Source organism: Xenopus tropicalis, chromosome 4 (assembly GCF_000004195.4).
Source record: "Xenopus tropicalis strain Nigerian chromosome 4, UCB_Xtro_10.0, whole genome shotgun sequence".
In the NCBI taxonomy this organism is placed as follows: domain Eukaryota; kingdom Metazoa; phylum Chordata; class Amphibia; order Anura; family Pipidae; genus Xenopus; species Xenopus tropicalis.
This window is the reverse complement of record NC_030680.2, coordinates 33,971,499-33,983,965: the sequence shown is the minus strand read 5'-3', so window position 1 is coordinate 33,983,965 and position 12,467 is coordinate 33,971,499.

The following is a 12,467-nucleotide window of genomic DNA, read 5'->3' as shown; positions in this document are numbered from 1 at the left end:
GTGCTGTTACGGACTTTGTAAATAATATTATATACAGTGCCCTCAAGCACCTTTTGACTCCCACCCTGATTCACATTATAGTTATATTGGAGCAGAACTCTCTCTTCCCAATACTCTTTCTCCCCCCTCCCTCTCCCACTAATCAGTGGCGTAGCGTGGGCTTTCGTCGCCTGGGGCCGACCGGAAATTTGCCGCCCCTCTATTTAGTTATTCTTAAAAAAAATCGACAAAATAAAAAAAGCAGCATTAAATTTTTTTTTTTTTTTGATTGAATTTGAAATGCGGTGCGCATGTCATAATTGTCAAAAGTGGATTCAGCTGTGCATCCGTGGCTGCCCATGGTGGCAGGGCCGCCATCAGAAATCACAGGGCCCCTCCCATCAGTACAGGACACACAGACATAAAAAGTATTAGGGTCACCCTACCACAGTGCCCCCTAACGCTATTCTGGCCACGGTCCCCCCATACAACTGCCCCATAGACAGTACCCCCATACACAGTGCCCCCAATTGCCCCATACACAGTGCCCCCCACACACATTGCCTCCAATTGCCCATAGAAAGTGCCCCAATTTCCCCATAGACAGTGCCTCCAATTGCCCCATACACAGTGTCCCCATAGACAGCCCCCTCCACACAGTGTCCCCAATTGCCCTTAGACAGTGCCCCCAATAGGAAGTGCCCCCATACACAGTGCCCCAATTTCCCCATACACAGTTCCCCCATAGACAGTACCCCCCAAAGACCTTGCCCCCCCCACAGAAAGTGCCCCCATACACAGTGCCCCAATTGCCCCATACACAGTTCCCCCAATAGAAAGTGCCCCCATAAACAGTGCCCCCAATTGCCCCATACAAAGTGCCCCCAATAGGAAGTGCCCCCATACACAGTGCCCCAATTTCCCCATACACAGTGTCCCCATAGACAATACCCCCCAAAGACCTTGCCCCCAATAGAAAGTGCCCTCATACACAGAGCCCCAATTGCCCCATACACAGTGCCCCCAATAGGAAGTGCCCCCATACACAATACCCCACAAAGACCTGCCCCCCCCCATGGAAAGTGCCCCAATTTCCCCCATAGTACATACCCCCAACAGACCATCGGCGGCGGCTCCTTCTCTCTTACAGGCAACAGGCGCTTCTATAAGGTTGCGCCTCGTCGCTGACGTGTGACGTCATACGCACGGGCGCAACCTTATAAAAGCGCCTGTTGCCTGTAAGAGAGAAGGAGCCGCCGCCGCCGCCCCTTCTGATACGCCGCCCGGGGCCATGGCCCCCTCGGCACCCCCCTCGCTACGCCACTGCCACTAATCATGAATTAAGGAAATCAGTATATTACTAAATGAATTGTTCAACTTGGCCTATGAACTTTAATATAATCATATATAAGGTTGATTTCCCTATTGATTAGAAGGTACATGAATTGATTTATAGGGTTGATTTTGTGGGTCCAATGGTTTTAATTGTAATTTAGCTATTAATTATTTTAACAATTGGTCTTTTTAATTAGCAATCATTAAAGGTTATATTTTATGGCGCAAACACAGAACAATTTTCTGGACATTTAGCATGTTTTGGTGGAAAACACCTTGTGTATGCCACGCATTAAAAATAGTGCATGTATTGAGCATGCACTTATTTTTCTTTTTCTAGTATTGTGTTCAAACTTTAAATAACCTGACAAATTTATTCAAATGGGAGTGGTGTTTAGGGGGTGTGGTCGCAAAAATGGGGATGGTAAAAAAAATTTGCTGCACTGTGTGCAGCATTTATTTTTCTCCCTCTTTCCATTTTCAAAATGTTGGGAGGTATGGCCTAAGGATAATAATTTCCTTGAAAATGAGTCACCCGCTGTAAAGGAGATTTATTGCAGGCGACTAATCTCTGAGAAAACTTCAGGCTACGTCCGCAAAAACGAAGTGATAAATACGCGGTAGAGGAGATTTATTGCAAGTAACTAATCTCCACATCTGCCATAGCCCTAACAGACAGCCATGACAGAGGATGAGCAGGTTCCTTCTTAGGAAAGAGCAGGAGGATTCTAGTGAAAGAGGGGACAGATGAGGCATAAATTAGTGTTTTAGCCATCACTAAATGGCGGCTCAAGGGAAAGGATGTAAAAGGGCAATATTTAATGATATATATATTCCAGTTTGGCAAGATTATTTAATAGGTCACGTAACATAATATAAACTATCTGTTGGTTAAGTATTCATTCTGGGGGTATAGTTTTCCTTTAAATAGTGTAGGGTGGGGGTGGAGTAAGGAAGGGGGAGGTGCTGGCCGGGAGCAGAAGTTTTGCACAGTCCATCTTTACAACCTCCGTTAGATGCAGGGTCGGACTGGGCCGCCCTTGCCCACGCCCCCCTGGCCGACCGCTCATGCCCCGACGCGTTAAATTTACACTTTCGGGGGAGGACGTTGGGTGGGAGGCCCTGCAAGGGGGGGGGGCATGGGCACCTGCAGGGCCCCTGGGGCGGGAGCCTCGGTTAGATGTCCAGTCTAGAATAGTGTCCAGTCCAGAATAGTGTAACTGTCCATAGTTATAGTCATAAAAATTGTACTATTTCTTGTTTACACACACCTTTGTGAGTCACAACAAAAGGGTTAATAGAAAGGAGGGGTTGTATACAACTTTTCAATTGGTCCTAATTTTATATGGTGTCCAAGGCAGCTGAATCACACAATTATGCGAAAATGTTTTGGACCCTGCGGGTTTTGTCAGAACCAAGGCAAAGGTCTTTTCAGGCATTCTGACACGTCGCCCAGCACTGCTTATCAGACTTCACATTTTGGTGTTAGTTGCCTTGAAAGAAAAGATGGGTGTATAATGCAAGAGGAGTGGCCCTATATATACAGTGTACACCAGATGAAAGACAACGTACAGGACTTTTTGTCTCTCTATTTTTGTGCTGTTAAACAGGGGCAGGCTAGCCAGTAAGTAATGGCTGCATCCAAGAACAGAGAGTAACAATCAGGGCAGGGGGAGTCATGACACATGTTGGCCACCACACCATCTAAGTGTAAACAATTACAAACGAACAATGGATTTTTTTAAATTAAAACAAGTGACCCTTTAAGTAGTGGTTTGCTGCCCTCAGTCTCTCAAATTATGGAAATACCCATTATTCAGTAACCCCCAGGTGCCAAGCATTCAAGATAATAGATTGTATACCTGTAATAAAAATCCTGCCCAGGATCACCCTTGGGGTGGGTGGGCTTTATGGCTGCCGCCTAAGGTGGCAGTAGCCCCAGAATCTGTGCTGATCCTGCCCTATGAAGCTTACCGCTGAACATCCATGCTCTAAGGCAGTGGTCCCCAACCAGTGGCTCAGGAGCAACATGATGCTCATCAGCCCTTTAGATATTGCTCCCGTGGCCTCAAAGCAGATGGTCATTTTTGGTTTGGAGGAAAGTTTTGGTTGCATAAAAATCCAGTGTAATTGCCAAACAGAGCCTTCTGTAGGCTGCCAGCCAACATGGCCCCCTGCATGGTTTACACCTCAGATTCAGGCTGTAATCACATGTATTGCTTAAACATATAAACCCCTGTACTGTTCACACCTTTTAATCCCTGCATTGTTTACCCACTGCATTGTTCACACCTCAGACTTAGACTGTAAGCCTCCACATTGTTCACACCTCAGAAACTGTGCCAGCATTGTGTCACTGTATGTAATGCCTGCCTTATGCTGCCTGTGTGTATGGCAGAGTATGGCACACACAGGCAGCATAGGGCAGGCAGAGTATGGCACATACAGGCAGCATAGGGCAGGTAGAGTATGGCACATACAGGCAGCATAGGGCAGGCAGAGTATGGCACACACAGGCAGCATAGGGCAGGCAGAGTATGGCACATACAGGCAGCATAGGGCAGGCAGAGTATGGAACATACAGGCAGCATAGGGCAGGCAGAGTATGGAACATACAGGCAGCATAGGGCAGGCAGAGTATGGAACACACAGGCAGCATAGGGCAGGCAGAGTATGGCACACGCAGGCAGCATAGGGCAGGCAGAGTATGGCACACACAGGCAGGGTAGGACAGGCAGAGTATGGCACACACAGGCAGCACAGGGCACCTAGAGCAGTGTTTTTCAACCTTTTTTGGGCAAAGGCACACTTGTTTCATGAAAAAAATCACGAGGCACACCACCATTAGAAAATGTTAAAAAATTTAACTCTGTGCCTATATTGACTATATATAAAGTAATTCTCTTGAATAGGAATCAAATAAACACAAAGAAAGTATTTTCCGGGACATTTTCTCCACAAACCCACCCCCCCACTGATTTTTTTTTTTTTTTTTTATACACACAAAAATGTTATATTATATATATATATTATTATTAATTGTTTTCTTACATGTCAGGCTGCGGCATCCAGGGGTGTCCCGGGATTGTCCTCCGGTGGGGAGTAGGGCGGCTGTGCATGGGCCTGGCCCCTGGTGGATCTGGTCTGTCGGGGCAGGGCCTGGGCAGTTGCTCCCCCCGGTCGGGTTGTGCCAGGGCAGGATAGTGCTGCCTCTCCTCTCTGGTTGCTCCGCCCTCCTGGATCCGATGCCGGATGATGTCACAGGCAGTGACGATTTCCGGGCATCAGGGAGCCAGGAAGTGGAAGGTGTCCCAGAGGGGACCGGGGGAGTCTTGTCTTCACCTACGGCACACCAGGCAACATCTCGCGGCACACTAGTGTGCCGCGGAACAGCGGTTGAAAAACGCTGACCTAGAGTATGGTACACACAGGCAACATAGGACATGCAGAGTATGGTACACACAGGTAGCACAGGGCACCTAGAGTAGGGCACACACAGGCAGGGTAGGTAACATGGGTGCGGTTTGAAGTGAGTGCGGATTAAAAAGTAGGCGTGGTCAAAACAGGCTTCCATTGGCGACCCTCTACTATGTATGCTAGAGAAATTCCATCCCTCGGCACCACAGAAATTAGACAGCACTGCTCTAAGGGGTTAAATTCTCACTAGTTCTGATAAGATCACTGTGTTTCGACTGGTAAGTGATTTAGCGCTGTGATGCAAAGAATACGTCTCTCATGGGTTTATTGAGAACATTGTCTGCCTCTGTAATAACTGGCCTTTCCTGGACACAGGTTTTGTTTTCTTCAGCCAAGATCTCTGCCATCCTCTATTGTTAAAGCTCTGATCGTCTGTAAACCACAAATCTACCACCAAACACCAGTTGTTATTATTATTATAGTGTGTTTCCAAAGCTCTGTTCTCTTGCCAGTACTTTAAGCTACTGCTCTTTGTGTGCTTAACAATACTGGTGAGTCAGGTTTATAATTATGTTTGTTTTTATGTCAGATGGGATCAGAACAGTGGAGTAACAACTATGCAGTGCACCCCCCCCACACAAAAAAAATCTTTGGAGGGGCCAGACATGCACAAAATCTCTACACACTTTCCTGTCCTTATTCTGTGCTGTCACAGCTTCTATCTGACATTACTCTATAAAAGGCATTTCATATTAATGAAATAATGTGCTAATGAGTCAGTCAGTTCATTGTTGGTCAGTGGAGTTTGCCCCCTGCCTTCCCCTGTCAAGCTTGTGTCTTGATGACTAATGGCTTTCAAAGATGCAGACCCCCCTTGCCCGGCCAACCCTGTCCCCTGGGCCCCCTGCAGGGTCTGCTTCCCCTATACTTACGACACTGGATGGGATAGATACAGACAAGGAATTTTGTTGGTTGTTTTAATTACAAAGTACTGATAACAGTATTTTTTTGCACAGGTCCATGTTAAAGTGCTTAGCTGGAAGCGTCTATGTAGTTAAATAACTCATGCTTTTTGTTAAACTCTAATATAAAGAATATGGAGCATACTATTCATTTGAAGTAAATACTTGAATGGTAGCTTTTATGATATTGAGAACTTTTATGATATCGGGTAACAATGTATATTGATTTAGTAATGTCACATGAATAACAATCCATTTATGCTGTCTGGAACACTAAAATCTTCTAGACTAGTTAATATTTAAACTCAGCAAAGAAACCAAGCCTTTAAGCTGCCAGCTGGGAAAAGGAAAGAAAAAAAAAAAGAAAATTAATTTGTTTCCAACTACTGGGAACTAATCTCAAAGATCTCCAAGAAAATCCCATTTACATGGGTTTATCCTATAGGCAAAAGCTCACCTACTGGATCTTTAAAGCAGAAGCCAGGAAACCCAGCATAGTGAAGAGTGAATCTGTCCCGTTTCACTTCGCCGAAAAATTTGTGAAACGACAGCAAAATTCATGAAACGGTGCCCATTTTACTGCAACTTTTTTGATGCACTAATTTTCTCTGGAATTTTGCAAAACAATTCGCCAGTGCCGAAATGCAGAAATTCGCTGCGAATCTATGCCTGCCGAAAAAATTCGCTTATCAATAACCCTGCACTGTACTGATGAGCCCCAAGAAGGGTGAAACCGATGTGTAGCTGTGAATCTGATCAGCCATTATCCTGGCTTCTGCTTTTAAAACCCAGTGGATGAGCTTTAGCCTATAGGATAAACTCATCTAAATGGGATTAGTTCCCAGAATTCCTTGTGTTTATTTCTCATTACTGGAGACTCCAACTTAGGCCTTGACTATAGAAGAACCTATTTGACAGAATGGGCAGATTCTTATCTATAAGCTTCTTCTTGCTTATAGATAAGAATTATGTCTGTATTTTAAAGAACAGTAACACCAAAATTAGAGTTTTATAGTAATTAAAATGTAATATACTCTTGTCCTGCGCTGGTAAAACTGGTGTGCTTGCTTCAGAAAGACTTCTAAAGTTTATATAAATAAGCTGCTGTGTGGCCATTGGGGAAAACATTCAGTCTGAAGAAGGAGAAAAGGTGCAGGTTACATAGCAGATAGCAGTTAGCAGATAAGCTCTTGAAGAAGAACTAAACCCTAAACATAAATATGGCTAGAAATACCATATTTATATGCTAAGCTTAGTGCACCAGCCCAAAGGTTCAGTATCTCTATAGCAGCAATGATCCAGGCACAGGAGCTCCTTATCTTGGATTTTGACCCAAGGAGTGTCAGTGGCACTGCTCAGTGGGCTCTAGGCAGCTGTTGAGAAGCAAAGCTAAGAGGTTGTCACAAATCATCAAGCAGAAAATGAGGTTGGCCTATCATTTAAGCTGATGCTACAGGGCTAATTTTAAATTCTAATGCAAATTGCAGTGGTTTTTAGAGCTGCCATGTAGTAATTATCTATATTAATTACTTAATTTGTAACATTTATATCCTGTATACACAGTATATTATAAGTCAGTCCTTAAGTAAGTGACAGCAGCACAGAGCATGTGCAAGGAATCGGCAGACAAGAAGATGGGGGGCTACTGGGGCATCTTTGGAGGCACAGATCTTCCCTGCTAAAGGGCTGTGGGTGCCCTGGGCTGGTACAGAACCCCAAAATATAATGTACAACTTCTTTAGTTAAGCTTTAGTTCTCCTTAAATATTCTTGTGTAAGAACTAAACACATTGTATTCTACAGAGCTTATCTGCTATGTAACCTGTGCCTTTTCTCCTTTTTCAGATGTAGGTACCCAGTAATTAAAATGCTATGATTTATGAAACAGGAACAAGGTGGATTTTACCTTTACATTTTGTTGAACTTTTTAAATTCTTTGTACAATTTTGCATTTATTTCATTTTTAATTTCCAAGGCTACAGTTACTTGCTCAGAAGGTCAGTGTAACTGATCTTGCAGTGTTAGAAATATTTATAATGCCAGGCCCTGACTTGCGAATGCCAGAGGGGCTTCTGTAAAATGCCAGTCACTATTTAGACCAGGATCAATTTTAAATCCCAGTCCAGACCAATGGTCCAAACAATGGTCTTTTTAATCCCAGGGTGTCCAGCTAGTTAGGAATCATGGATAGTACGCAAAACCTCTAAGCAAAATTTTTTTGGCACAAATATCTTTTCTCTGAAGAAAAATAGCCCATTTCTAGCCACAAGGTCAGGCTCGGAAGGAACATTCAAGCTACATTCCTGCTTAATGTGGTCAATGAGAGAGAACTGTACACATAAAAAATGATGTGGTTGAAGTATTGTCTCAGAGGAGCTAAAAGAGTTCACTTGGGAAGGAAACATTCTTGAAAGAGCATCAACCTTTGTATTTTTGGAGCCAGGACGATATGTGAGATGGAAATTGAATCGCGTGAAAAAGAGAGCCCAACGGGCCTGTCTGGGTCTCAGCCTCCTGGCCGTACGAAGGTACTCAAAATTCCTGTGATCAGTGAAGATTAGGATGGGATGAGGACTACCCTCCAGCAGATATCTCCATTCCTCTAAGGCTAATTTGATAGACAAAAGTTTCCGATCAGAGACATCATAATTGTGTTCAGATTTACTTAGTTTGAGGGAGAAGAATGCCACAGGGTGTAAAGAACTAGAGGGATTGAACCTTTGGGAAAGGATTGCTCCTACTGCATTTTCTGAGGCATCTACTTCCAGAACAAAAGGTAGAGATAGATTCGGGTGACACAGAACGGGTGCAGAAGTGAAGCGAGATTTAAGAGCATCGAATGCCTCTTGAGCATGAGATGTCCACTGGAACTTGGAAGTCAAAGCTGTAAGTTTAGTGATCGGTAAAATGATTTGTGAGAAGTCCCTAATAAATTTCCTGTAGAAATTTGCAAATCCAATAAAACGTTGGACTGCTTTTCTTGATGTAGGAGCAGGCCAATTTAGGAGGGCAGAAATCTTCTTCTGATCCATTTGTATCCTTCCAGGAGAAATCATGAATCCCAAAAACTCGATAGAAGATTTATGGAACTCACATTTTTCAAACTTGACATATAACTGGTGAACCCAGAAGACGGGAAAAAATTTTGTTCTGAAAGAGAATTAGAAAAAATAAGAATGTCATCTAGATAAACAATAACAAAAACATCCAAAAAATCTCGGAAAACATCATTGAGAAACTGTTGGAAAGTTGCTGGAGCATTACATAAACCAAAGGGCATCACCAGGTACTCAAAATGTCCATATCTGGTACGGAACACCATCTTCCATTCGTCTCCTTTGCAGATTCTCACCAAATTGTAAGCTCCTCTTAAAGGAACAGTAACACCAAAAAATGAAAGAGCGTTAAAGTAATAAAAATATAATGCACTGTTGCCCTGCACTGATAAAACTGGTGTGTTTGCTACAGTAACACTACTATAATTTATATAATAAGCTGCTGTGTAGCCACGGGGGCAGCCATTAAAGCTGGAAAAAAGGAGAAAAGGCACAGGTTACATAGCAGATAACAGATAAGTTCTGTAGAATACAATAGTGTTTTATCTGTTATCTGCTATGTGCCTGTGCCTTTTCTCCTTTGAATGGCTGCCCCCATGGTTACACAGCAGTTTATTTATATAAATTATAGTAGACTTTCTGAAGTAAACACACAACTTTTACCAGTGCGGGGCAGCAGCACATTATATTTTAGTTACTTTTATATACTTTCATTTTTTGGTGTTACTGTTCCTTTAAGTCTAGTTTGGAAAAAATAGTAGCTGCTCTGAAACTTTGGAACAGTTCAGGTATCAGAGGCAGAGGATATCGATTCTTGACAGTGATTTTATTGAGCTCTCGATGATCTTTCTTCTCCACAAAGAATATTCCTGCACCAGCAGGCGAGGTGGACGGACGGATACATTTCTTTGTAAGGTTTTCTTTGATGTATTCTCGTAATACCTTGAGTTCCGGTTCCGCCAAAGGATAAATTCTTCCAAACGGGTTATGTTTGCGTAGCCAGGGTAGGCCAATGATTATTGGAGATTGTGGCGAAGAGACGATATCAAAACTTAAATGTTTGTGATGAATTTTATTCAGGGTAAGTGACAAAGGGATGGATTCAAGCAAAATGGGACCAGAGCTTATAGGTGACTCATCAGCAACTCGTAAGAAGACTGGAAACCGTTTCTTTTTCAACGGAATTCGATGGACTTCCGCAACTTTAGAGTCGAGGAAGCAACCACTAGCCCCGGAATCAAGTATTGCTGGGAGGATTAAAGTCTTGTTTCCCAACTGCAAGGAAATAGACAAAGTTAATAACGGAGCAAACCTGTACTTGAGAGTATCAGTCTCAATAGTAGGTTTCTTACAAGGGCGAGTAGGGCAATTGCGAAGCAAATGGCCAGCAAGTCCACAATATAGACAGAGATTTAGCCGTCTCCAGCGTAAGCTTTCTTCAGAAGATAGGGCAGTACGCAGTGCCCCAATCTGCATAGGTTCAGGCTCGTCAACGGATGAGGATCCCGGTTCTGGACGAATGGGGGAGGAGCCTTGGGGACGAGCCAGGATGGGTAGAATTGACCAGCCTTCTCCAGTTTCCTTTCCCCCAGGCGTCTGTCAATTTGAATAGACAAATGAATGAGTTCATCAAGTGAGGCTGGAACCCCAACTCGAGCTAGTTCATCCTTAAGACTGTCGGTGAGACCTGATGTTTTAAGGCTGCTTGGTTCCAGTCCACATCAGAAGCGTATTTACGAAATTCTACTGTGTAGTCCTCAACAGGTCTGTTTCTTTGACGCAAATTTCTTAAAGATGCTTCGGCTGCAGCGGTGCAACGCTGGTCATCGTATAAAACTGCTAAAGCTTGAAAAAACGAATCCACCGACAGTAGAGAGGAACTGCGTTGTTCCATAAGGTGAAAAGCCCAGGACTGTGGTTCACCTTGAAGCACAAAATTATAACTCCCACCTTGATTTGCTCAGTGGAATACATTCTCGGCTTAAGAGTAAACAGAAGTTTGCAAGCGTTGAAAGTTCTGAAAGTCTTACGATCGCCGGAAAACTTTTCGGGCATCGCCACCTTAGACTCAGGGACAGGTGAGACGGATGCTCCAGCAGCAGGAGGTGAGACAGCCGGAGCAGGTACAGGTGGTTGCAGGGTACAGAGCTGCTCCTGGACTTGACTATATCCTCCCTGAATCTCCCTTACAGCCTGTGTGAGAGACACAATCTGCTGAGTAAGGGTGGTGAGAGGAGAAGGTTCTTCCTCCCTGTCCATGGCTTGGTTATTCTGTCAGGCCGCAGAGTGTTATCAAGCCGAGGGATGGGTCGTAGCGAGCAAGCCCACAAACGTCTCACACTAACTGGAGGCTTACCCGAAGATGAGAACAGGAAGCACGGGAGTGGAGAGAGGCCAGAGAGCCAAAAACAAAGTACAGAAGGCTCAAACAAAGGGATGGTCATACGGGTCCGAGTCGAGGCAGGCAGAACAGATTCACAAGCGGTTTTCAGGCAGAGGTTCACAACAGAAGATTTAGGATAGGGGAAACGCCAGGCAACAGTGTAAACTTGATAACCAAGCAAAGAACACATGTAAGTGGTGACTATTTACAGGCTAGCGCCGCGCGCGACTTTTCGCCCTTCTACCGTACCGCGCGCGACTAGACGCGTGCTCGTTCCTGTGCGCTGGCTACTAGGCACGTGCGCAGGGAGACTCTTGGATTGGCGCCCATCCTTACAGCCAGCCCGATACTCTCAGGACCCGTGGGTTGGGCGTGTTCGACCTCGGCACAGCACTTGTGGGATCAGGTTGAGCTCTTCCACTCACCCTTCCTGCCTGCGACCTAACACTGCTGGCTGCCTCGTCTGGCTTGTGAATTTATAGGCACGTGCCTGAAATGCCCTGCCCCTTTTGTGATGTCATTCCAGGAGGGTTAGGCGCGGGTCTATAAACAGGGGGAAAAGTCAGGTCTTGTAGGGTTTGGGTTGGGAGCAGACGGGTTAGGGTCAGTGTGGGTCAAATTAATCTAAAAATCATCACTAATCTAAAAATAATATAAAGTACAAGGACACAAATAAATCTTTCAATGCTTTATTAAAGGAACAAGCCCAATACAAATTAATAGACCCCCATACAAGGAAGAAGCACAACAGGATGCACCGGAAGAAGGGGATATTTCCCGAAAGCTTGTGCCACATCTTTCTGCAATAAATGTGTTAAAGGCATTTGCCGGTATGCTAGTGTGCTTCTTGCTTGTATCAAGGTCTATGGATTTGGCTTGGAAGCAGTCGAGGAATTGAATGCACCCTTATGGAATTATGTATATAAGTGGTGTGCTTAAGAACTAAGTATTGTCCAATACAAATTAAGTGACATGGCTAATCAGCACTACAGGTGGGGAAATAAATCAAGGAAATTACTAGCAAAAACAACTAAACAGCAACATACTAACACACATATCCATAAAATAAAGGGTTGGGCCTGTGATGGACTTAGTGTCAAATTTTACAAAATATTAGTATGGGAAATAACCCTAATCTTGACAAAAGTTTACAATAAGATATTAAAAGGCTTGCTGCTTTTGATATAGCAAACAAACCAAGAACAATTCTAATCTCTAAAATTGGCAAAGATTATACAGATCCAACCTCATACAGACCCATATCACTATTAAATCAAGATTTTAAACTACTGACTATATTAATGGCCAACAAACTACAACATATCTTGCCTTCCAT